Source organism: Lynx rufus, unplaced genomic scaffold (assembly GCF_022079265.1).
Source record: "Lynx rufus isolate CCGP_SWC_20201006 ecotype Redwood Valley unplaced genomic scaffold, mLynRuf1.p SCAF_3, whole genome shotgun sequence".
Lineage (NCBI taxonomy): Eukaryota > Metazoa > Chordata > Mammalia > Carnivora > Felidae > Lynx > Lynx rufus.
Window position 1 is genome coordinate 17,511,568 of NW_025814845.1, and position 23,760 is coordinate 17,535,327.

Sequence of the window (23,760 nt, forward strand, 5' to 3'; positions counted from 1 at the left end):
AGAGAGAGAGAGAGAACACAAGCAGGGGAGGGGCAGAGAGAAAGGGGATGGACGTTCCAAAGGGGGCCCTGAGCTGAATGCAGAGAGCCCTGTGCAGGGCTCGAACTCATGAACCGTGAGATCGTAACCTGAGCTGGAATCAAATGCTCAACCTACTGAGCCACCCAGGAGTCCCAATTATAATTTTTAATTAGATTTCATTTTGTGAGCTTTTGTTTTTGTTCTTAGGATATTTAAGTGTCTTTTACCTTAGACTTGATGGAATTCTTTATAATTGTATGTACTTCACACCTGGTGCCCCCCCAGCTCACAGGGCACGATGTGTGATGGGATCTCTCAAGGCTTTGCCTGAGTCCTCATCAATCTCCGGCCACGCCCATGACAGCATCGAAGCTGTAGGAGACCTTCAGATCCCAAGTTATGACCCCTGCGATGTGTTAGTTGAATTTAGAGAAAGTAGAGAACTTGTGTAGGGGTTGAGGGGAGTCATGGGAAGGAGTGACAACCTGTCAGAGGCAGTAGATACTAAGCCCAGGGCAGGGAGGGGAACCCGCACAAGGCACGCAAGGCAATGCAATATCACAGAAGCCAAGGGTATAAGGAGTCTAAAGAAAGCAACATATTATCAAGAATATCAAAACTACAGGAAAAAATGGAGGTGGATGAGGGCTTAAGAGAGACCAGAAATCACTTGGATTCCAAAGACTTGGTTTCTGAATCTGACTGTTAGCCAAAGCTTCTCTGATACCAGGCAAAAAGGCTGGCATTGTTTCAAGGAATGTTCCCTTTTCCTAAACTGTGTTAGGACTTCTAGGTCCTTCTGCCACTACACTAGATTCCGAGAGGCAGCGATGGCTTTTTCCTCAGGCTCCCTATTGCCAGGCCCGGTATTTGAAACTTGTGTCAAACTCCCTTAATCTCTTATTCTAGGAACTGGAAGAAGAAATCGATCATCTGACTTTCCTTCAGGTCACTTTCCTGTGTCTCTCGGAGAGAGGAATTATTCTTGACACTGTGGACCTCCTAAGCACGAGAGGAGAAGAGTGCTGTACGATAGACAGAACACAGATTTAGGGCATAAATGGCTAAAATGCAACCTCTATCAGTATTGAAGAAAACAGAGAAACTTGCCAGCTCAGGATTTCTCAGTCTCGGCACTAATGGAATTTTTTGCTGGATCATTCTTTATTGGGGGCCAGGTTGTCCTGTGCAGTATAGGATGTTTAGCAGCATTCCTGGGCCCACTAGATGCTAGTGGGACCCCCACTTCCAGTTGCGGCAACTAAAAGTGTCTCAGACTTTGCCAAATGTCTCTTGGAGGGAAAACTGTCCCTAGCAGAGAACAGTTGCTCTAGCTATTTCAATCAGAGAGGGGTTTAATTCAAGGAATGGGGTGCTTTTAGAACCACATTGGAGGGCTTCGATTATGCGTCAATGTCAGGTAGAACTATCTGCAAATCCTTGGTTCCTCCCCTTGCCAGTGGGCGCCCTTGAACTAGTTATTTCATTTCTCTGAGCTTTGATTTTTCCGCTCTTGGAAATGGTGAATACCTATTTGGACCAGTTACTTAACTCCACTCCCTAAAATAGGGATACTAATTGTAGGGGCCACTGTGAGGATGAAACAGCAAATACACTTAAAGACCTTGCAGCTGGGTCCCATGCTACAGGGCCTCGCTGGGTTATTTTTATTACTGTCAAGATTTCATGATAGCATTGGCAGAGAATGAGTACAGTGAGGCACAACGCAGGTGAATGAGAAAGAAAGGTATTGTTAGTAGAAGTATATCCAATGGCCAACAGCAAGGACTGGCTTCTTAGGGAAAGAATTTTAAAGACGCGGTGTCCAGCCATGGGACACATCTGGTCCTCCTCTTAATTTCAGCCAGATGGCAAGGCAGGCGTGCAACAAGTATGCTTATAGTTGAGACACCAAGATACAGAGTTTTGCTGGTGCTGATTCTTAAAAGTAGCTTTTCTCTTTTCTCCTTCTGCAAGAAGAAATGTAATGCCTCTTACTTTTCAGACCAGAAACTTAGCATGGTCTCCAGGGAAGCTGAAGAAACAAGGAGTTATAAAGAACCCAAGTGCTTTTAACCTTTATATAGGAACGAATATATTAGTATGTCTAAAATTTGACAGCAACTACACCTCCCCCATTTTTTTTTTTTTAATATGGAAGATTGTGTTTTTGGAAAACGCCGTGTTAACAAATGGACTAGGTGAACTGGCTCTTTTTCCCCTTGTTTCTGTCTCTTCTAATCTCCCTCCTGGATCCCACTTGTCTCCCCCACCCTCACTGTCTGATGCACTCCCTTGCTCTGCATCGTGGCCACGCTCCTTCCGGCAGTCTGGGCAACCTTCTCTGCTTGCATGCCCTCTCCACCTGTTTCTGTCCCTTAGCATCTCAGTCCCTGTTTCTTTCTTCTCGGTCTTCTGTATTCCTTGCCATCTTTTCTCCTCCTGTGTCTTTCCTTGAACTGCTGAAGTACACTTACCAAATAAAAGATGTGATGATGTGTTCTTTTTCCTTCAAATTTCAATTTACATTCTGGTTCGTTAACATATAGTATAATATTGTTTTCAGGAGTAGAATTTAGTGCTTCATCATTATGATGTGTTCCTTAAAAGACATCAGATTGTAAAACAGCAACTCCATCAAAGAAAGTCTGGAAAGTTGAGGAGCATTTAAAAAGTTCCCTTTAATCTTATTACCCTCATACCATAATGCCTATAAACCTGGACGCATCTTGTCTTTTTTGCTTTGCTGTTTTTTTTCCTTCCTAACCTATTTCTTAAATTTATTTTATTTTTATTTATTGATTTTTATTTTTATTTATTTTTTTTTTTAATTTTTTTTTTCAACTTTTATTTATTTTTGGGACAGAGAGAGACAGAGCATGAACGGGGGAGGGGCAGAGAGAGAGGGAGACACAGAATCGGAAACAGGCTCCGGGCTCTGAGCCATCAGCCCAGAGCCTGACGCGGGGCTCGAACTCACGGACCGCGAGATCGTGACCTGGCTGAAGTCGGACGCTTAACCGACTGCGCCACCCAGGCGCCCCTATTTATTGATTTTTAAAATAATCTTTATGCCCAATGTGGGGCTCAAACTCACGACTGGAGACTTCCCAGCCTATTTCCGTTTTGAGTTTCTTTGTTATGTCGTATCACAAACATTTTTTATCTTGTGACATTGTTTTCATAAATGCTATTTTTATTTAATTTTTGTATTTAAAAGTTTTAAAAATATTTATTTATTTTGAGAGAGATAGAGAAAGGGCGTGAAAAAGAGAGAGGGGCAGAGGAAGATAGAGAGAGAGTCCCAAGCAGGCTCCACACTCAGCACAGAGCCGGATGCAAGGCTCAATCCCATGACCCTGGGATCATGACCTGAGCCGAAATCAAGAGTTGGACACTCAATCAACTGAGTCACCCAGGCTCCCTTAAAATTTTTTTTTATTTTAAATTGAAGTATAGTTGACATATAGTATTATATTGGTTTCAGGTGTACCATATAGTGATTTGACAATTATATACATTATTAAATGCTCATCATGGTAAGTGTGGCTACCCTCTGTCATCATACAAAACTATTACAATATTATTGACTATATTCCCTATGCCATATTTTTCATCCCTGTGACTGATTTTATAATTGCAAATTCGTGCCTCTTAATCCCATTCACCTATTTTACTCACCTCCCCATCCCTGTACCCTCTGGCAATCAAGAGTTTGTTCTTTGTATTTATGAGTCTGTTTCTGTTGTTTGTCTCTTTCTTTTGTTTTTTAGATTCCACATATACGTGAAATCATATGGTATTTGTTTTTCCCTATCTGACATATATCACTGAGCATAATACCCTCTAAGACCATTCATGTTGTGAATCACAAGACTTCTTTTTTCATGGTTGGGTAATATTCCATCACACACACACACACACACACACACACACACACACACACATACCACTTCTTTATCCATTCATCTGTCGATGGACCCAGCAGTTGCTTCCATATCTTGGCTATTATTTATAATGAACGTAGGGGTATTCATTGTAAATGAACATAGGTGTGCATATATCTGAAGAAAGTACCCACAGTGGAATTTTTGGGTTATATAATATTTCTAATTTTTGAGGAAACTTCATACTGTTTTTCATAGTGGCTGCCCCAATTTACATTCCCACCAAGAGTGAACAACGGCTTCCTTTTCTCCACATCCTCACCAATACATGCTATTTTTTGTCTTTTATTACTAGCCATTATGGCACATGTGAGGTGATATCTCATTGTGGTTTTGATTTGCATTTTCCTGATGACTAGCGATGTTGAGCATCTTTCCATGTGTCTGTTGATCATCTGTATGTCTTCTTTGGAGAAACATGTGTTTGGGTCCTCTGCCCATTTCTTTAATTGGATTATTTGTTGTTTGATGTTGAGTTTTATGAGTTCTTTACATATTTTAGATATTAACCTGTTTATTGGGTGTATCATTTATAAATATCTTCTCCCATTCAACAGGTTAACTTTTTATTTTGTTGATCATTTCCTTCACTGTGCTTTTTAGGTTGATGTAGACCCCATTGTTTATTTTTGCTTTTCTTTCCCTTGCCTGAGGAGATAAATCCAGAAAAATATTGCTAAGGTTAATGTCTAAGAGAATACTTCCTGTTTACTTTGGGGAGTTTTATGGTTTCAGGTCTCAAATTTAGGTCTTTAATCCATTTTGAATTTGTTTTGCCTATGGTGTAAGAAAGTGATCCAATTTCATTCTTTTGCATGTAGCTACCAGTTTTCCCAGCACGATTTATTATTTTTTTTAATTTTTTTTTTCCAACGTTTATTTATTTTTGGGACAGAGAGAGACAGAGCATGAACAGGGGAGAGGCAGAGAGAGAGACACAAAATCGGAAACAGGCTCCAGGCTCTGAGCCATCAGCCCAGAGCCTGACACGGGGCTCGAACTCACAGACCGCGAGATCGTGACCTGGCTGAAGTCGGACGCTTAACCGACTGTGCCACCCAGGCGCCCCCCAGCACGATTTATTAAAGAGACTGTCTTTCCTGCCATTGTATATTTTTGCCTCTTTTATTATAAATTAATTAACTATAGAAGTGTGAGTTTATTTCTGGGCTCTTTATCCTGTCCCATTGATCAATGTGTCTATTTTTGTGCATGTACCATACTGTTTTGATTACTGTTGCTTTGTGGGATGTTTTGGAATCTGGGATTTGTTCTTTCTTAAGATTGCTTTGACTCACTGATGCTATTTTTAAAAGTGCAAATAGTCTCATTTACCCAGTGGAAGCATTATAATTTATTTATCATATTCCCATTTTGGACATGTGGTGTGGTTCCTTCTTTCTCCTTACACTATGATACATAAGTTTACATGTTTTGGATCTTTTCCTAATGTGGGTTTCTCTGAGTATAATTACTAGGTCAAAGGGTAATCATGTTATGTTTCTTAACACGTTTCCAACTTTCCCCTAGAGGCTATATCAACTTGAATTACGAGTCAAACAAGAGAATATCTATGCCATTGTTCACCATGACAGAATTAATGTTTCAAACAAATCATACAAGTAGGGAAAAGGGCTCTTTAGTCTTTTTTTTCCTTTTTTCTTTCTTTTTCTTTTCCTTTTTTTTTTTTTTTTTTTTTTTTGCTTTTTAGTCTTAATATATACTTCAAAAGATTACTAGCACTTTTTTTGGATTAGTAGATCTATATCTTTTGTGGTAGATGTTCTGCTTACTTTTATTTATTTATGGAAGTCTCAGTGTTTGGTTTACTAATATGAATGAGCTTGAACAATAAAAAAGTATGAATTCAATGCTTATTATTGAGCAGGGATATTTTTTCTCACTGTACTTTTCATCTATTCAGTTAAATCTATAACTCTTTTTGTCTGTCTCATTCATCATTTTTCTGTGGTCTGAGTTTTATGGTCTCTCTGGAATAAATTTTGATATGGGTGTGCCTGAGTTAACTTTTTTTTTTTTCAATTTACTAATAGTTACTGTAGAAAATTTACTAATATGCCTTGACTTTTAAGTTAATTTGAAATGCCTCCTTTATCAGATCTTGGCAGGGATTTGTTTCTAGGCCCTATTCAATTTAATCCATTGTCTAGGCTATCACCAGTCTGTTTGATAACTGTAGTCTTTTAGCATGTTTTGATATCTTATAAGGTGTTTTCATGTCATTTCTTTACTTTCTTCTGAATGTTCTTCCATATTCTTTCCTTTTCTGTTCTTCCAGATGAGCTTTAGGATTCTCTTGCCAATGTTTATACCTTCTTTCCCAGCGGGGATGTCAGCATGGGTTGGCCCAAGTGTCCTGTGTTTCTAATGCTCCCATAGCACAACCAGACTAGGCTGCCCAGACAGGTCATCAGAACAAGAGGCCTGTGGTGAGTATGAGCAGAACCAAGGAGCCAGCCCCAAAACTGGGTCTCTAAGCTGAACAAGAGAGGATGAAACCAATCCTAGAGAGGAAGCAGCAATGAATGGGTTTAGGGAGGGAGCTGGCAGGGATGGGGCTGTTCCACCCTAAACTGGGTAGATGAGATTAAGGGAGGCAGTAGGCTATATCTCGAGAGTGAAAGGCTGTATCTTGGCTTACCCTGGATAAAGTCTGGTGTCTTCCTCTTTCAGCAGCAGTGGTTTCCAGCTCTTCCTGACTGAATCCTTCCCAGGTATGAAGATTGGGGTGTGAAGGACCTGGAGTCTTTGCCACATTATATTCGTTTTCCTCTGGGTGAACAGAGCTGGTCTCTGGGAAGGTGGTGGAATGTGGGGTGTCACATGCTCCTGATTGGCAGGGAGTGACAACAGAAGTCTGAGTGATCTATCAAGAGGTCTCCATTTTCCAGTTGCAACAGGTTTGGTGTTGGGAGTGGGGGTGGGGGTGAATGGCTGTGCCTGAGTAACAGTGGTGTTTTTGTGTGTCACTGAGCTCCCCACTGGGGGACCCCTGTTGGAGAGTTTGGGTTCACAGATTCATGCATAGGCGTGTAAGGGGTTGTGTGGAGTGGTAGTTAATCTGGGTTTGAGTCCTGATTGGATCAGAAACTAACTTGGCGCCTTTAGGCAAAATATGGGAACTTCTCTGAGCCTAAGCTCTTCATCTGTAACACGGAGATTAAATGACCAGTTGGCTTAGGTTTCTTGTGAGAATTAAGCAATGAGTCTTGTGGTTCGCAACACAAGTTTAGAAGTGAAAAGCAATAGCTTTTGGTACAGTAGGTTCGCCATAGTTTGCCACTTACTAGCTGTGAGATATTGGGTAATCTGCGGAATGTGGATAATGGTGGGATCAAGCTTATGAAGCGATGATGAGGATTAAATGAGATAAACCCAAACCCATAAAGGTTTAGCCATGGACTGTCATGTCACTCCACTCCGGGCAACGAACTGCAAATATGACATATGACAAATATGACATATGACGACTTCTAGAGCCCCGGCAGTAATCCATTACTTACTCACCAGAGGTTCCTGCTCCACCGCCTACCTGGGAAAACTGGGGAGGAGGAGTTGGGGCCTTGAGAATACCCCTGGTATTGCTTTCAGGCTAAATTATGTGGACTTACTTTCCTCTCTTGCTTCTGGGGAATTTAGGGTGAGAGGGGAGGGTAGTACCCCTGAGGGTGGATGGGGCCACCTCCTCCTTAGGCAAGTACCCACAGGACCTTATGAATGCAGGAGGGAACCACCTAGTTCAGGAGTTCCTATAAACAGCTATCTTTGCAATATGTAGGACAGGCGGAGAAGGACGAGAGCGAAGTTGCCCGCCCATTTCTCTTGGAACAGCTCTCACTAGAATTGGGAAGAGATGTTTGCAATTTGTGGACTCAGTAACTTCAAGAAAATTTAATGACAAATAAAAATGGTCACAAGACAATAGGGGGAAAATAAGGAAATCAAACCTTACACTTACACACAATTCTATCAACGCCTCCTTAAGCTATCTCATTTCTGTGCCAGTGGTGCCCAAGTAACCTTTGTGAGGTCTCCTAGTCCAGTGCCTTAAGTTATTTATCAGCTCAGATTCTCCCAGTTTAGAGAGGGCAGCCTGAGAACAGGAAGCCTCCTTGAATCTGGAGTTATAAAATCGACTTACCTTTGAGTACATAAATATTAGCAAAAGCCAGTTTGGTTCAAAGTAGAGAATTTATAATAGTGTGCCATCTGGTTGGGGTGGGGTAGGTAAGCCAAGTTCCATAACCTTGTCATTCACAACTGAAGTTTCCTCTAGATCTGATCTTCTCCATAGTCCCCCGACTGGCAAGTACTCCTTGACAGGATGGACTGCCAACTACTTTTTTGTGTTTCAACAATTCAGCTAGTCCCTGTGGCCTCTGTAATGCCTCATAGAGAATTCCCATTTCAGGTAGAAAGATGACCCCTATACTGCATTCAGAAGACCCTTGACCTACCTTGGCTTTGCTCCAAGTTGTAGAGTTACCCCTGAGAAGTCACTAAAGCTTTGAAGCTCACGTTGGCAACTTGTTTAATAAGGAAGGTCTCAAATAACTTGAAGATTCCAATTCTAGTGTTCTGAATTTTTAAAGTCAAAGTCTCCTCGTCACGTTTAGATTAGTTTTGTTTTGCATGTGAATCTGAATGCTTTAGGGTAGGTCATGCTCTATCCGTTTTTGCCTCAAGCCCCACTGCCCCTTATCTCTGTCTGGTTATTCTTGCATTGACCTGCTTGAAATGAAGACATTTGAATAGCATTTATTAATTCAACAAATATTTACCGAATACCCATTGTGTATCAGACACCTACTAGGCCCAGCGAACAAAATAAACCCTCCCTCATGGAACTTAAGGTCTACAGACAATGGAAAAAGTAAAAAATATGTAACAATGTTATGTGATGATGAGTGTCAGGAACAGGAAAACAAGACACTGTAAGGGGCTAAATAGACCTTTCAGAATTCTTTTTTGAGTGAAGGAAGGAAGCAAGTTGTTTAATACCTGTGCCATCCAGGAGGGACCAATGAAGCCAATGACCCTGGGTTAGGAATATACTTGTCAAGTTTGAACAATAGCAGGAAGGCTGATGTGACTGGAGTGGAAGGAAATAAGGTTAGACCAGCCATCTGTTGAGGGTCTGGAAAGACTTTAGAGATCATGGTGTAAGTGGGATGGGAACCTGTGGGAAGACTTGAGTAAAGAACATGAGTTAGTTTATACTGACGATCCCCTTGGCTGATATTTTGAAGAATAGACTGTAGAGGGGTCGGAGTGGAAGTGGACAGAACAGTTAAGACACTAAAAATAATCCAGGCAAGAGGTAGTAGCTAGACTAGCATGGCAACAGTTTGTGAGAAGCGATTGCACTGGGATGTATTTTGAAGGCACATCCACTTAGAAGGATTTTCTGATATATTGGATGTAGGGTGAGAAGGGAAGAAGTCAAAAGGGCACAAATGCAGGCTCTATAAAGTTTTCGATCTAAGCAACTGGGTAAGTCATTCCTCAGCTGGGGAAGGCTGAGGAGTCAGGAGTTTGGGGCATGTCAAGTTTGAAAGGCTGGTGGGACATACCTATGAAGGGACTGTTGTGTAGGCAGTTGGAAATTCATGTCTGAAGGTCAGGTTCAGCTGAAGATGATACACTTGGGAATTTTCAGCATATAGATGGCATTTAAAGACTAGGTCATGGGGGCGCCTGGGTGGCCTGGTCGGTTAAGTGTCCGACTTCGGCTCAGGTCATGATCTCGCGGTCCGTGAGTTCGAGCCCCGAGTCGGGCTCTGTGCTGACAGCTCAGAGCCTGGAGCCTGTTTCAGATTCTGTGTCGCCCTCTCTCTCCGCCCCTCCCCTGCTCATGCTCTGTCTCTCTCTCTCTCTCTCTCTCTGTCAAAAATAAATAAACATTAAAAAAAAAGCATAGGGGCGCCTGGGTGGCTCAGTCGGTTGGGCGGCCAACTTCGGCTCAGGTCATGATCTCGCGGTCTGTGAGTTCGAGCCCCTCTGTGCTGTCAGCACAGAGCCCGGAGCCTGTTTCGGATTCTGTGTCTCCCTCTCTCTCTGCCCCTCCCCTGTTCATGCTCTGTCTCTCTCTGTCTCAGAAATGAATAAACGTTAAAAAAAAAAAATTAAAAAAAAGACTAGGTCATGACCCAATGGTGGTCCTGAGCAGCATGTAAAAAAAAAAAAAAAAAAAAAAGAAAATAAAAAACTTTAGTGTGTTGTGCATAGTAAGGTTGGTCATTGTTCTGAGAAAACATTTTATTTCAGCTGTGTTTGTGTATGGGCATAGGCATCCTGAGATAGGATGTAAAATGTGTTTCTTACTGTGGGTCATAATCAGAGTTTGAATGTCATTGACCTAAGGAGTGAGTGGAAGACAGCTATGGACTGAGTGCTGGTATGAGACACTGGGGTGTCTAGAAGTCAGGAAGGGACTCCAACAAGCAAGGCGAGGAGTGGCTGGCTCATGATGTAGGAGGAATATCAAGAGAGAAGCTGAGTGATGAAACCATTTCAGGTCAGGAGAGCGAGCATGCACGAGGTTGAGAAAGATAACTGAGTACTGACTGTGGGTTAGCAACATGGAGGGCATCAGTGACCTTGATAAGAACCCTTAGTGGCGGCATATTCAGGGCAAAACCCTGGTAAGAACAGGTTCAAAAGAGAATGAAATGGAGGAAAGAGGGGGAGGGGGAGTGTGGGTGATTCTTTCAAGGAGTATTGCTATAAAGACAAAGTAGCTAAGAGGGGGCTGTGAGGTCAAGGACGAGGAGTGGTTTCTAAAGACGGTGGAAACCTGGCATTTGTAAGCCAGTGGGAAAAATTCCCACTGAAGGGAGAACTAAATGATGCAAGAGAGAGAAGGTAAGGGAAGTTGTCCTGGAGCAGGTGAGAGGGAAGGGGATCCAGGAAGGAGTGTTCTTCTTTTTTTAACTTTTTTAAACGTTTCTTTATTTTTGAGACAACGCAAGAGACAGAGCGCAAGCGGCGGAGGGGCAGAGAGAGGGAGACACAGAACCCGAAACGGGCTCCAGGCTCCAAGCTGTCAGCCCAGAGCCCAACGCGGGGCTGGAACTCACGAACCATGAGATCGTGACCTGAGCCGAAGTCGGATGCTTAGCTTAACCGACTGAGCCACTCAGGCGCCCCAGAAAGGAATGTTTTTGAGAGGACCCAGGTACTAAGAAGGAACGCAGAGGCTATGAGTACAAAGTCAGGAAGTTCAGTTAATTTGGGGGAGGGAGGGGGGACAGTGTCTTCTAAGGACTTCTGTTCTCTGGGCAAGATTAGAAACAGTTCATCCGCTGAGGGCGGGGAACGGGGAGGTAGTGACCCCTGCTTACTGCTCAACGTTAATCCGTAAGACCTCCAGCGGTGTGCAGCCTGACCCTGGAGCACTCCTGCCTGCCCTCCTTCCTCCCTCTGACCTGCTGCAGAATGCTTGGGTGACCACGTGGTGGCTGAACTCCGTCCTCACTTGGGGCTAAGTCTACCCACTTGCCTGTCAAAATATCTCCCAAAGGCCCTGCATCTGCCACTGTGCTCATCTACGCTGAAGAGTGAGGTCACCAGAAAGGGCAACTGTGGTTCTGAACAGAACGAAGTCAGGTCCGTGGAGTCAGCCTGGTATGAGCCGAAGTCCCCTGCCCGGTTCACACGTTTGTATGAATCGGGGAAAGGTGCCCCCTCTGGCTGGACGCAAGCCCTAGGTGAAAACCAAAAGCAAGACAAACTCCTATGTGTAGAAAAATAAAGAAGTGGAAGGAAACGAACGGACCCAAATTGCCATGGTGGCTATTCATCAATAGTAACTTGCCCCTCACCCCTCTTTTTGGAAATTTCACGATTTCCACAGTAACTATAGATTCTTTTTACAACAGAGATCTTTGGTAAATTTTTCTTCTTTCCCCCCTGGGGGGGTCAGGTTTTCAAACTGCAACTCGGGACTACGTGAGCTCCCCCTTAGTGCACACCCTGCCCCCGGGGTTATCCTGAGACTGGAAGGAGATGGGAAAGAGGACACAGCACGGGGGACTGGGGCGGGGGGGCAGGGTGGGGGGAGGATCAGATCAAACAATCAATCCTGTTATCTGTCTTATCTGTTTGCCCTGAAACATCACTGGGCTGAGATGCTTTCTAAGGTTTATTCCAACTTAAACATTCTGTGCTTCTCTTCCTTGTAAGTTCAGGTGATAGCAGCAATGTGATTTTATCTGAGCAGAGTTTTCCATGGAATTATACACAGGACGGTCCCTTCAATTTCAGGGAAAGGGGAGCGTGTTCTGATAGGTGGGAGGGGGTCAGTGGATACCACAGTGCCTGGATCCGAAGGTTACTCTGGAAGCTTCTGGGAAAGCAGCGAAATTTGGCCAGACGTACCATAAAGGAGAGACACGATGTGACTTGTGCGGTGACACTGGGTTGGGAAAGGCCCACTTCCTGAAATAAGATGAACCCAGGTTGGGATTGCCCCACTGGGGCTGTTCACTGCTTTCTGTGTCACGTTCAGGGCTTCTACCCCCTGCAGATCAGAAAGAATGAAAGAAGTTATGGGTAGCAGTGAAGAATGACAAACCTCCTTGCCCTTTCTCAGGGATTATAAAGCCTCTAGCCATGGAGGGGGAAAATGTCTTAATTCTAATGGGTTCCTGTGAGGACAAAGAGCTTGTAGCGTTCCTGCTAACCATCTGTGGTTCCCACTGTACAGCCCTCTGGATACCTGCTCAGTGTAAACATGGATACATCGTAGGGGCAAGGAGTCCCTCCCTCCCTCTGTTTCTGCATTCTGTCGTGGGAGAGAGCCAAAGAGGCCACCGCATTGTCGTTAGCAGTGGGACAGCACGGGGTGTTCTGGAGAGTGACAGCAGGTGGGCTCCTGGGGGGCCTTCCTTCCTTAGATGAGCCAAGTTCGGATAAGGGGGGATCTGGTACAAAGAGGGGCCGTGATGTTGATGGTGGAAGGCTATCCTCTGTCATTAAGTCATGCCTCAAATGCCAATGGGCTCTGCTCTGAGCCCGGCACCCTCCTAGGTCTGGGGAGCACGGTATCGAGTACGAGACAGACCCCGGGCCTTCGAGCGGCACGTGCTCTATTGTGGCCGAGAACTCGAGTTCTAGGAAGAGTGAAGTTGGTGCCAGGCAGAGGTAGCAAGGTTGCAAACAGAGTGTGCTGCGTGTCGTTCGAAATGTGCTTTGTTTGGCTCCTAGAGCTGGGTTTCGGGAATTCTGTTTTGTTTGTTTTTTATTTGTTTGCTTTGAGCCAACATCTAAAGGTCCTGACATTTTGCCTGAAGGTCCTGATCTTGGCTTCTGAAATGTGAGTGAAAAAAGCAACCTTGCTGCCCACCCCACAGTAAGAGCCGGCTGAAACCGAGTAGTGACTGCCCCTTTTAGGGGGAGGTAAGTGGGTCGGTTCACTATTCCGAGACCTTCTGTGGCACCTGACCCTTTGTTACTCAAAGGCTTGTGACTGTGGCCCGGCCGGAGGCTATCAGCCAGAGTTCTGGTTCCGGTGGGGGTTGCCCTTCTCCATGGTAACCACGCCCTGAGCCCCACTTTCAAACGTCCTGCTTGGTTTCATTGCGATTCAACAAACATTGACTGAGCAGCTCCTGAGGACCCGGGACAAGATTAATAAGGCCCTGGGGAGGGCTTCCTGGAGGAGGTGATGCAGGGAGAGGGGAGAGACGAGGCTGGAGGCGTGGACAGAGGCCACGGAGGCTCTGTTAGAGCAGAGCTGGGATTCTATGTTACACAGGTCAGCAGGTCTCAAAGTGCACACCAGCATTCCCTGCATGGTTGCTGGGCCACATCTCTAGACTTTCCATTCAGAAGATCGGGGGTGGGTGGGGTGGGCGAGGAAGCTGTGTTGCCAACAATGTCCTGGGCGAGTGTTACTGGTGCTACTGGTCTGGGAACCACACTAGGAGCTGCTGTTTAGAGGACGAAGAGCTGTTGTGAGTTCTCTGGCTTTCCCTCTCAGCTCCTGGCTTGGCTTGGCCGGCTGGACAAGTGCCTGGGCAAGTACAAAACATCCTTGGCCATTTGAGCTGGTCCAGTCCTGCTAGACCGCTCGGCCATGATTTCAGTTCAGGTTACCTGGCAAATTATGCCAGCACACAGAGCATAGTTTCTCCTTGGGGGTCACTGGCCCGGAGATTTGTGCCCCCAGGAAGCCAGGAATGGAGGGACCACCCTGCTATGGTTTTGGAGCTCCGAGCTGGGTTGGGGCAGGAAAAAATATGAAAGAGTATACAGGTGGGGGAAACGATATATTTAACAGAAAACCTCCGAGCTAGAATCTTTTCCAGGTGGGAAATGATGCAGTATCAGCCAATTTTGGGGGTCCTGTAGGAAATGGAGCATGAACATTTTGAGTTTTGCACTTTGGGTGCCTCTTGCCCGAGCCTGTGCCTGGATCTGAACAGAAGCATAAGCTTTGGAGTTAGGCAGGCTTGAGTGAGTCCCAACGGGCTGGGGAAGTCGTGAACTCTGTGGTCTGGATTTCTTGTGTCTGGAACGTAAACAATAATCGAGTCATTTTCACGAGTCATGGAGGATGAAGTGAGGTAATGCCTGAGGAGCTAAGAGTTAGTGCTGGGAGCAGAGAGGATCCTGACCCGGAACTAGTGGTCAGATCCACACCTGGGTACCTACTATGTGTCGAGCCTTATATTTCGCACCGTGCGAACATCAGTTAAATTGCTCTGACAGCCGTCTACTGCAGCTCTATGAGGGCAGGGACCAGGCCTTCACATATAGCCGGGCCCTCAGCAGATGCTCCGTGAGGCTTCTTGACCGACGGCTGTGGAAGGTCCCTATCTCCAGAACGAGGATGCCGCTGCTGGCCTTCAGGGAGAAGGAACAGGGGAGACCACAGCGTCCAGGGGACAATAAACAGGAATGACGTTTTGCTCCAGCAAAAGCGGGAGGAGGAGTTTGTGAGGATAAATGAAGCCAGTGGCGGTGCAACGAAAGAGGATAGCAGGGAATTTTAAGAGAAACTTTTAACTTAAAAACAAACAAACAAATTTGAGGTAAAAAAAAAAAGTTCAGGGTTCTGAGGCCTGATTCATTAAATTGATAATTATATATTACCCCTACTATGTGTTCAAAATATGTATGTAGTGTGGTGGGAAAGGTTTGAGAGCCAGAGAAGCCAGGGTTTGAGATCCTGGCTGTGCCTCTAATTATAACAGGCCCAAAACAAAAGGAATAGATGGCATTATAGCTATTTACTGAGTCCCTACTGTATACCAGGCACTATAATACTTTATATTCGTCGACTTAGTAAATTACTTACGATATTTACAAAGTTTTGCAAACTTAATTAGGATCTATTAGTTTTTAAAATTTTTTTAATGTTTTTATCTATTTATTTTGAGAGAGAGTGTGAGCAGGGGAGGGTCAGAGAGAGAGGAGGACAGAGGATCCGAAGCAGGTTCCGTGCTGATAGGCTGTCAGCAGCAAGCCCGATGCGGGGCTCGAAACCACAAACGGTGAGATCGCCACCTGAGCCAAAGTCAGACGCTTAACCGACTGAGTCACCCAGGCGCCCCTAGAATCTATTAATTTTGACTTGGGCAAAGCATTCATGTCTCTTACTCTAGTATTAACGAGCATTACTGTGATTGATCTCCTAGGTGTCAGACATCACGAAAGGCACTTGACCTACAACGTTCAGACTTACCGGTTTCATACGTGAGTTTGTTATATCTGTGACTGTGACCTTCTGTGGCTTATTTGTTACTGGACACCAGCACACTGTTTGACTATTGTACACACTTTGTAAATGGTGCCGTTGTAAGTCTAGTTAATTTCACAAACCATCGTCTAATTTGAGTATTCAAAGCCACATTTGGAGGTGGGTTGAGCAGAGATTTTCTTCTTGTTTGCGAAATGGGGTGAAATTACCCCAAATCTGAGGACTCGGGTGTAGGGGCCTCACAACTTCTTTAAAAAGTATTTATTTAAACAATCTCTGGTTACAAAGGAAGACTATGGTCTTAGGAAACACAGAAGGAAAGGCGTGAGCAGCCAGTTTTCACCTCACGGACACTGAAGGTTTTTACCTGGAGCTTTTTCCTTCTTCCAGTTGGTGCCCAGACAACAGAGAAGTAGTCTTAGCTCCAGCAAGTGTCGATCTGCATTGCGTATGAAGTTCAGCCACATGACACTGGCCTACAAAACAGCAATTTCATACAGTTCAACTTCCTATGTAGCTGCTGCCTCTTTTTTCACTTATTTTGAAACAAGCTTCCTTGGTCTGTTCATAAGCTGCCTTAAATCTTAAATAGAGGGGCTCCTGGGTGGCTTAGTCGGTTGAGCATCCGACTTCGGCTCAGGTCATGATCTCGCGGTCTGTGAGTTCGAGCCCGGCGTCGGGCTCTGTGCTGACCGCTCAGAGCCTGGAGCCTGCTTCGGATTCTGTGTCTCCCTCTCTCTCTGCCCCTCCCCTGCTCATGCTCTGTCTCTCTCTCTCTCTCTGTCAAAAATAAATAAAACATTAAAAAAATTAAAAAAAATCTTAAATAGAAAATAAAGTCACCTATCCCCACCATCAGAGATAACTGCTAGGAAGATTTTTGTGTATTAGTTTCCGGAGGTTTTTCTCTGCACATTTATGTGCATATTTAAGCAAGGCTGAAAACAGCCTGTAATTATGCCAGCCCGTGTTCCGTTAGCAGTTCTCCACTTAAATCTGATCCTTTGAAGTCTAGTGCTTTCTCACAGCCGTGTAACACATTATTTGACATTTCCCGAATTCTGGCAGCCTCCACAGGGATAGACTCCCTGTCAGCGGGCCTGACTGAACAATTCTAAAATTATCAGCACTGTCAGAGGGCCCTCAAAGAAGCTCCTAATGAATGCGAAAGTTCAAAGTGGTTTTGTGCAGGTGTTATTTTTGGAGCCACTTTTTCAGGCTTTTACGGTACAATCCACCTCAGTGGCGGCTGCCTTCAGGAGAGCGCCAAGCTGCTGCCCGCTGGCCCCGGGGGCGGGGAGGGGGACCTGAACACCTGCCGCCTCTCCAGGCCCTGCCTGGACAGCTCAGAGTCCAGCAGGCTCTCCCCTTTTCTTGCTCCAGTCACTGAAGCAAGAGTTCACTCTGCTGAAGAGTTTGGAATGGCCGGGGCAAGGCTGGGGCTTTTCCCATCAGTCTGGGTACCTTGGTTTTCCCAGGCCTGGTGGCTCTGGGCAGAGCACTGAGCCGAGGAGGAGTAATGAGAGCCAGGCTCCTGAATGCCCTTCTCTCCCCACACAGCCATCTCCCGGGGACAAGTGCCATCCTTCCCTCTGGCGTCTCTCTGTCTCTTCTGCTTTGCAAAGAGTGCTAGCCCCACCGAGTGCATTAGGAGACTGGTGGAAGGAAGCACCAGGGGGTCCAGAGGACAAGCTATGTGTGCTGGTCAAAAGGGCACTGGGCCACGGCCTGCACACCTGAGAATGTATTCTGGTGTCAGGATGAAAATCAGCAGTGCACCGTCCTGCTTTGTTTGGCCTGTCCAATTTTGGGGTTTTTTTTTGCTTGTTTGTTTTGTTTTTAGTGGTAACTTTCACAAAACCGGTTATCAGGCTTCTCCAGAAAAGTCCAAAGATCTGGCAGCATCGCTCAGGTCTTCTCTTGCAATACCCGAAGCAGAGCCCTGGACAGGGCGCGTCCTCCGGACCAGCTCAGAACCCACCTGTCTTCTACTTGCCTGGCTTCCCCGCGTGCACTTCCTGCTTGCAACCTGCCCTTGACGAGTGACTCCTGCCCCGCTCTTCAGGCACTTATCTGTTTCCTCATCTGCTAAGCAGGACTGATGGGCTCTAGAAGCAACAGCCCTGTGTAAAGAGAAGATGTTTTCCTCCCCCCGCCATAGGGTGTCTTATCACTCCAAAGGCAGCAACGTGGGGCCGGAGGTGGTAAGAAGGCGGGGACCCTAGGGGAGGCTCTCTCAGGCTGCTGGATATCCAGGAAATAGATCTTTCACGAAGGAAAAAGTGAGAGGACATTTTTATGGGCAAGAAGTCTCAGAGTGTGGGTGGGGTGGGTAATTGGGTGGGTTCATGCAGGAAGCACTTGGGGAGAAAGAGAGAGGACAGTCATCCTGGTAGAGGCCCGGCCTCCCCTGAACCTCACCTCAAGCATATTCCTTCTAGATTGTTATTTGTGCGACAATAGGTAGCCAAAGAGCTAGAGTTTGCGTTATTTTAAATTTACTCTGCATTTTGGCAGCTTTTCAGGCAAAGTGAATGGACATATATGTAACTGATAAAGATGTTTACATGCAATTCTAATCTTCGCCAATGCACACATACAGTTTGGTAGAAGGTAGTGGGGACATGGATGGACCATCTTGTTTTCCACATGTGTAACATGACGATGTGTGTGTATGCACAGTATGTCAATAATAGCCCAGCTATCATATGTCTGTGTAACTCTTCACCACTGTAAAGCCCTTTCCTTACGTAATCTTACTAAAAGTTCATTCTGAGTTAGGGAGGGTAGGTTTAAATGCATCCCACATTTAAAGGGTAAGAAAACGGTGGCCCAGATTAGGTGACTTCTCCTGATGGATGGATGGATGGATACAAAATTTAATTTTTTTCCTAGTTTTTAAATTAGTATGTATGGATAGTTCTATCCATGACAGGAAATTACTTGATCGTACCCTCAGATTATCCCTGTTAAGGTTGGCATATAGCTTTCAATCTTTTTCTTTCCATAGCTATTTTTCAGCAGTACCCCATTGGTTCATGGCTGGCTTAACAGGGAGTTCTGTTACTTCTGCATTAAGCGGTAGCAATAAATATATTTTTTGCCTACATCGCATCATTATAATGTGTCAATGTGAAAAAAATGTGATACATTCATTTATGTGGTTTACAATTGTTTTGCCACCATAAGCATTACCTTTAGGGACACCTAAAAACAAAATACTTCCGGGGGAGGGTCATTAGACAATCTAGGAGTATTGCAGCATAAAGACCATTTCTTTTTATTTTTTTAAGTTTATTTACTTATTCTAAGAGAGAGAGAGCACTGTGGGGGCAGGGGGTGGACAGAGAGAGAGAGAGAGAGAAAATACCAAGCAGGCTCCACACTGTCAGTCCCCAGCGTGGGGCTCGAACTCGTGAATGGTAAGACCATGACTTGAACCGAAATCAAGAGTCAGACACCTAACAGACTGAGCCACCCAGGTGCCCCAAGACCATTTTAAAACACCACTGTCATTGTTAGCATCATCTCCTAAGATAATACACACGTCCTTTTTTTTCCTATAGCTCCACCCACACTGGGTTCTATAACTTTCACTTTTTTTTGGTAGATGCACATAGTGGGAATATGAGATGCCCTAACAGACCGTGGGGGATCTTTCTGTGTGAGCAGGTGCTCAGGAATCATTTACTTCTCTTCCTCTGGAATCTCCAACCAGGCCTGTGGGATCCAGACTCAACAGAGAACAAAAGGGAGATTCGAGCCTCCAGGATGGCATTCAGCCTTAAGTTCAGAGCTGTGAGTTCCTCCTTAACTTTGTTATTTTATCTTTTTTTATTGTAAGTAAGCAAAAATTAATTTTAAATAATTCAATCAAAAGTTATACATCCTCATAACTTTAGGTCCCCTTTAAAAATTTAAGCCAAGTAAAATGTTTGGGGTGCAGTTTGAACCTCAAATTCCAGTCCCTCAACCCAGACCATTTCTTTGGCGATCTATTGTTGGGGAAAAGAGGCCATATCACAATCTGTGAACGAAGGAAAAAATGAGGGTGACCATGGCTATGGACAAAGGAAATGCTCAGTGAAAATCTCTGAGACATGAATGGTAAGGAGGAATGTCCCTGCGAAAATCTAGAAAAATGTTCTGGGCAGCGGGGATGGCCAGAGCATCAGCCCTGGGATGGGAATGAGTGATAGAAGCAAAAAGAACACCAGAAGGGCAGGGAAACTGTCTCTTTCTCTGCACTGAACTCCTGGCCACCATCCAGGCTGTGGGGCCCGATGACCCGATCTGCACTGGTTGCCCCAGGCCCTCTGTATGGCACTGACTTGTTACTCTTATTCCTTTATGGTACGTCCTTTTAAAACGGGATTTTAGTGTTGGTGGCCTCAACTGTTTAGGATCTAGCTCAGTACTGCGTAGTAAGAAAATGATTGCTGATGATCTAAAGTAAATGTTAAGTCTGTGCAGTAAAGATGCACGTGAATAGAACCATTAGGCCTTTCAGGGTTCCTTAGTCCTGTTTTACACACAAGTTTAATGAGACTGTTAATTAAAATGAATGAGGTGAGCTATTTGCTTAATCCACAACAGGTTAGAAAAGGCACTCTAATGATGGCTGCTGATGATAAAGCAGGGAGGTTATTGCTACATATACTTAGAGTGACACGTCAGAAAGAGCCTGTAATGGCCTGACTGCTAATACTATGCAGCAAGGAAAGAAGCAGAAAAATCACCAAAAACCTCCCCAAACATAGACACACACATTCATACATGCACATGCACACATAATACACACGTGGGCACACACAGAAAAAAACTTAATACTTAGCTGTCTGGGCCTATTTACGGTAGAAAAACAGCTCTGAGATGCTTAAGAAATTATGAGATTGTCACTGGATTCTGTAAAATGATCATAAGTCATCGGAAGTTGTTAAGATTCAGTTTGCTCCTGGCAGGAAAAGTCTGCGGTTTTTGTGTGTGTGTGTGTGTTTTTTAACGTTTATTTTTGAAAGAGAGAGAGAGACAAAGCACGAGCCAGGGAGGGGCAGAGAGAGAGAGAGAGAGAGAGAGAGAGAGAGAGGGAGACACAGAATCCGAAGCAGGCTCCAGGCTCTGAGCTGTCAGCACAGAGCCCAACACGGGGCTCGAACTCATGAACCACGAGATCATGACCTGAGCTGAAATCACACATTCAACCGACTGAGCCACCCAGGCGCCGCTCTGTGTGTTCTATTTTAAAAGTGTGTCACATAATTGGTTAAACATCTGGGACACAGCAAGCCATGTATACAAGTGCTAGCTATGCCGAAGATTATGGTAAACATTACGTGACTCAGCCAGTAAATGGCTCAAACCTACTGGCTTCAAAGGATTTCAAAACCAGTGATATAACCCAGCGCCTCCTCTCTTCCCTGTACCCTTCTCCAGGACCACTAGGTTTGTTTAGTTTAACTTTTTAATTGTGAGATATTCATGGGAAAAACAAAATACGTGGGATTAGTACAGCTCAAGGATTCATCACACAGCAAATGACCACAACCCAAAAGGAGGACACTGTCAACCCCTCAGGAATCCCTGCATGTTCCCTCAGTCTTACCCACTTGCTTCCCAACACAGGGACCTCCCCATGACTTCTCTGGGAAGTCCTTGCTTCTTTTCTTCATAGTTTTACCACTTAAGCGTGCATTCCTGAACACCAAGATTTAGTTTGGGCTGGATCGGGAATTTTATACAAGGGAAATCAAAGAGTATGAACGCTTCTTTAACTTAGCATTGTTTGTGAGATAACACCTATCCATTTTGTTCCATGTAACAATAAATTGTTCCTTGTCGTCACATGTTATCTGGCCACTTTTGACTCCCCAAATGGGGATTTCATAATAGTGTTTCCTGGTCTGCGGGCTTTGTGGTTAATGTTTCATTCTATGGAAATGGACATTTGAGCGATTGTGTGGGCTGTGTTGCCATGGGCAACTTTGTGTATGTCTTTTGTTGAACAGAGGGTACATTTCTCTTGGGCTTACGCCGGGAGATGTATACACCGGGTTTAAATCTAACTGTGCTCTAATTTGCATTTCCTTCAGTTGTGATATAGAGCATCTTTTAATGTGTTTATTAATTATCCTCTTTGTGAAGTGCCTGTTCTAGTCCCTTGACCATTTTTTAATTGGATTTTTTTCTTGATATATGAACATTCTTTATGTATTCGGAAGTCCGTTCTTGGTCAGTTCTGAGTGTTCCAACCCTCTTCCTCCCCCCTGGCCTCCACCTCTCATGCAAATTCTGTTTCCTTTATGGTTAATGCATCTTGTATGCTATTGAAGAAGTCTGTCCCCACCTGGAGTTCATGAATATTTGTCTATATTGTTTTCTAGCAATCCTATTATTTTGACTTCTACATTTAGGTACATTCTTTTATGCAGCGTGTTAGGTAGATGGTCAAGTTTCACTTGTCATTTGGATATCCATTTATTGCTGTTTGTGTTTACCCTGCTGCTCGGCCATAATTTGGCCACAAATCAAGTGTCTATATATGTTTCTGAGCTCTCTATTCTTCTCTCTACTCAGACACATTCTTTGGGTAACCAAATATCCCTATAAGGAAAAGGAGGGAAGAAATCAGCGAAAATTTCTTGGTGATTATGTGGGTGAACTCGGTAACTGGGCTAAGATTTTAACTCGGCCACCAACTAGTCCTGCGACATTGGGATAAGCTGTTTAACTTCTCTGGGGCCTCGTTTCCTGGATTTTATACCTAGCTCTTAGTACTACAAGGATTAATGACTTGATATATGTAAAATGGTTAGTACACGTGAAGCACTCAATAAATAGCAGTCATGATCCTTAACCTGCAATTTAAAAACTCCCTTAGCGCCAAACCCTGAACTGAATTGATATATAAAATCGAAAGTTATGCCATTTGGTATAATATTCGTACATTTTTACAGCAAACAATATCCGTAGGTCTGATTATAGGGTGCTGTCTAGGTCCCACTAGAGTGTCTCACCTCTTCTTTTCTAAAACTGGAAAGTTCTACATTCTGAAACATATCTGGCCCCAGAGGCTTGGTAACCGTTGTGGGCTGATATTAGCTCAAAGTTTTGTAGCCTTGGGCCGGACTCTGCGTGGGCCATGAATTTGCATTAATGACGCCATGAATCCAATCGGTTTTAACTTACAGGCCAACTGTAGGCACCCAACAAGTGAGCTGAAAGTACTTTCTCGATGTTTGTGTGTAAACATAGGCTGTTTAAATTATGTGTTAAGTTCTCAGCAGTGAACTTTCCCTTTCCAATGTTTTTGAAATTTTGATCTATTAGCTCCTTGTTGGGAGTGATAGGAAGTGCGAGGGGTTTGCTCTGTGCCCCACATCAAAGCCCACAGTTACTGGGGGGAGGCTTGTCGGGATGCATGTCCAAATGAGGCTGTTCCTGTCTGCAGCCCACATGCCCAGGGACAGAGGTGTGGCTGAGCTCAATGAATAGGTGCCAACGGTTCCCAACACCAGGTGTTCTGCTTTGGAGGTCACTCCGAGGAAAGGTGCTGACTGATCACTATCTCCAAGGGCTGGCTTTGAAGTCTGGGACGCACTTAGCAAAACCATTGTCCCTCTAATAAAAACAGCCTGGGCTGATTTGATTTCCGTGTCCACTCTCCAAGCAATATGTCCTGACCCTTGGACTGATGTGCCCAGCATCTGAGCTGTGGAGTAGTGACCTCAGGGCCCCAAGGTTCCAGATGAGACTACTCAAATGTTCCCACTCAATCTTGTCCCAACACCGGGTGTTCCCAGTGAAAACTACAATGGTTGATATGGACTGAGTACTCATGTGCACATCAGGTACCATACTGTGTGCTGTAAATAGTTGAGCTCACTTACTCTGATAGGGACCATTATTCCCATTTTATACAGGAGCAAATGAGGGCAAGCAAAGCAAGGGTTAAAACAGGGAACTGAGTTTAGGTGGTTTGGCCCAGAGTTAGCGTGTGTAGCCACTGACTTCTCAGCCCTGGGGAGAGCCCTGCTCAGTAGCTTCTAGGAAGCAGCACACCTGACATCT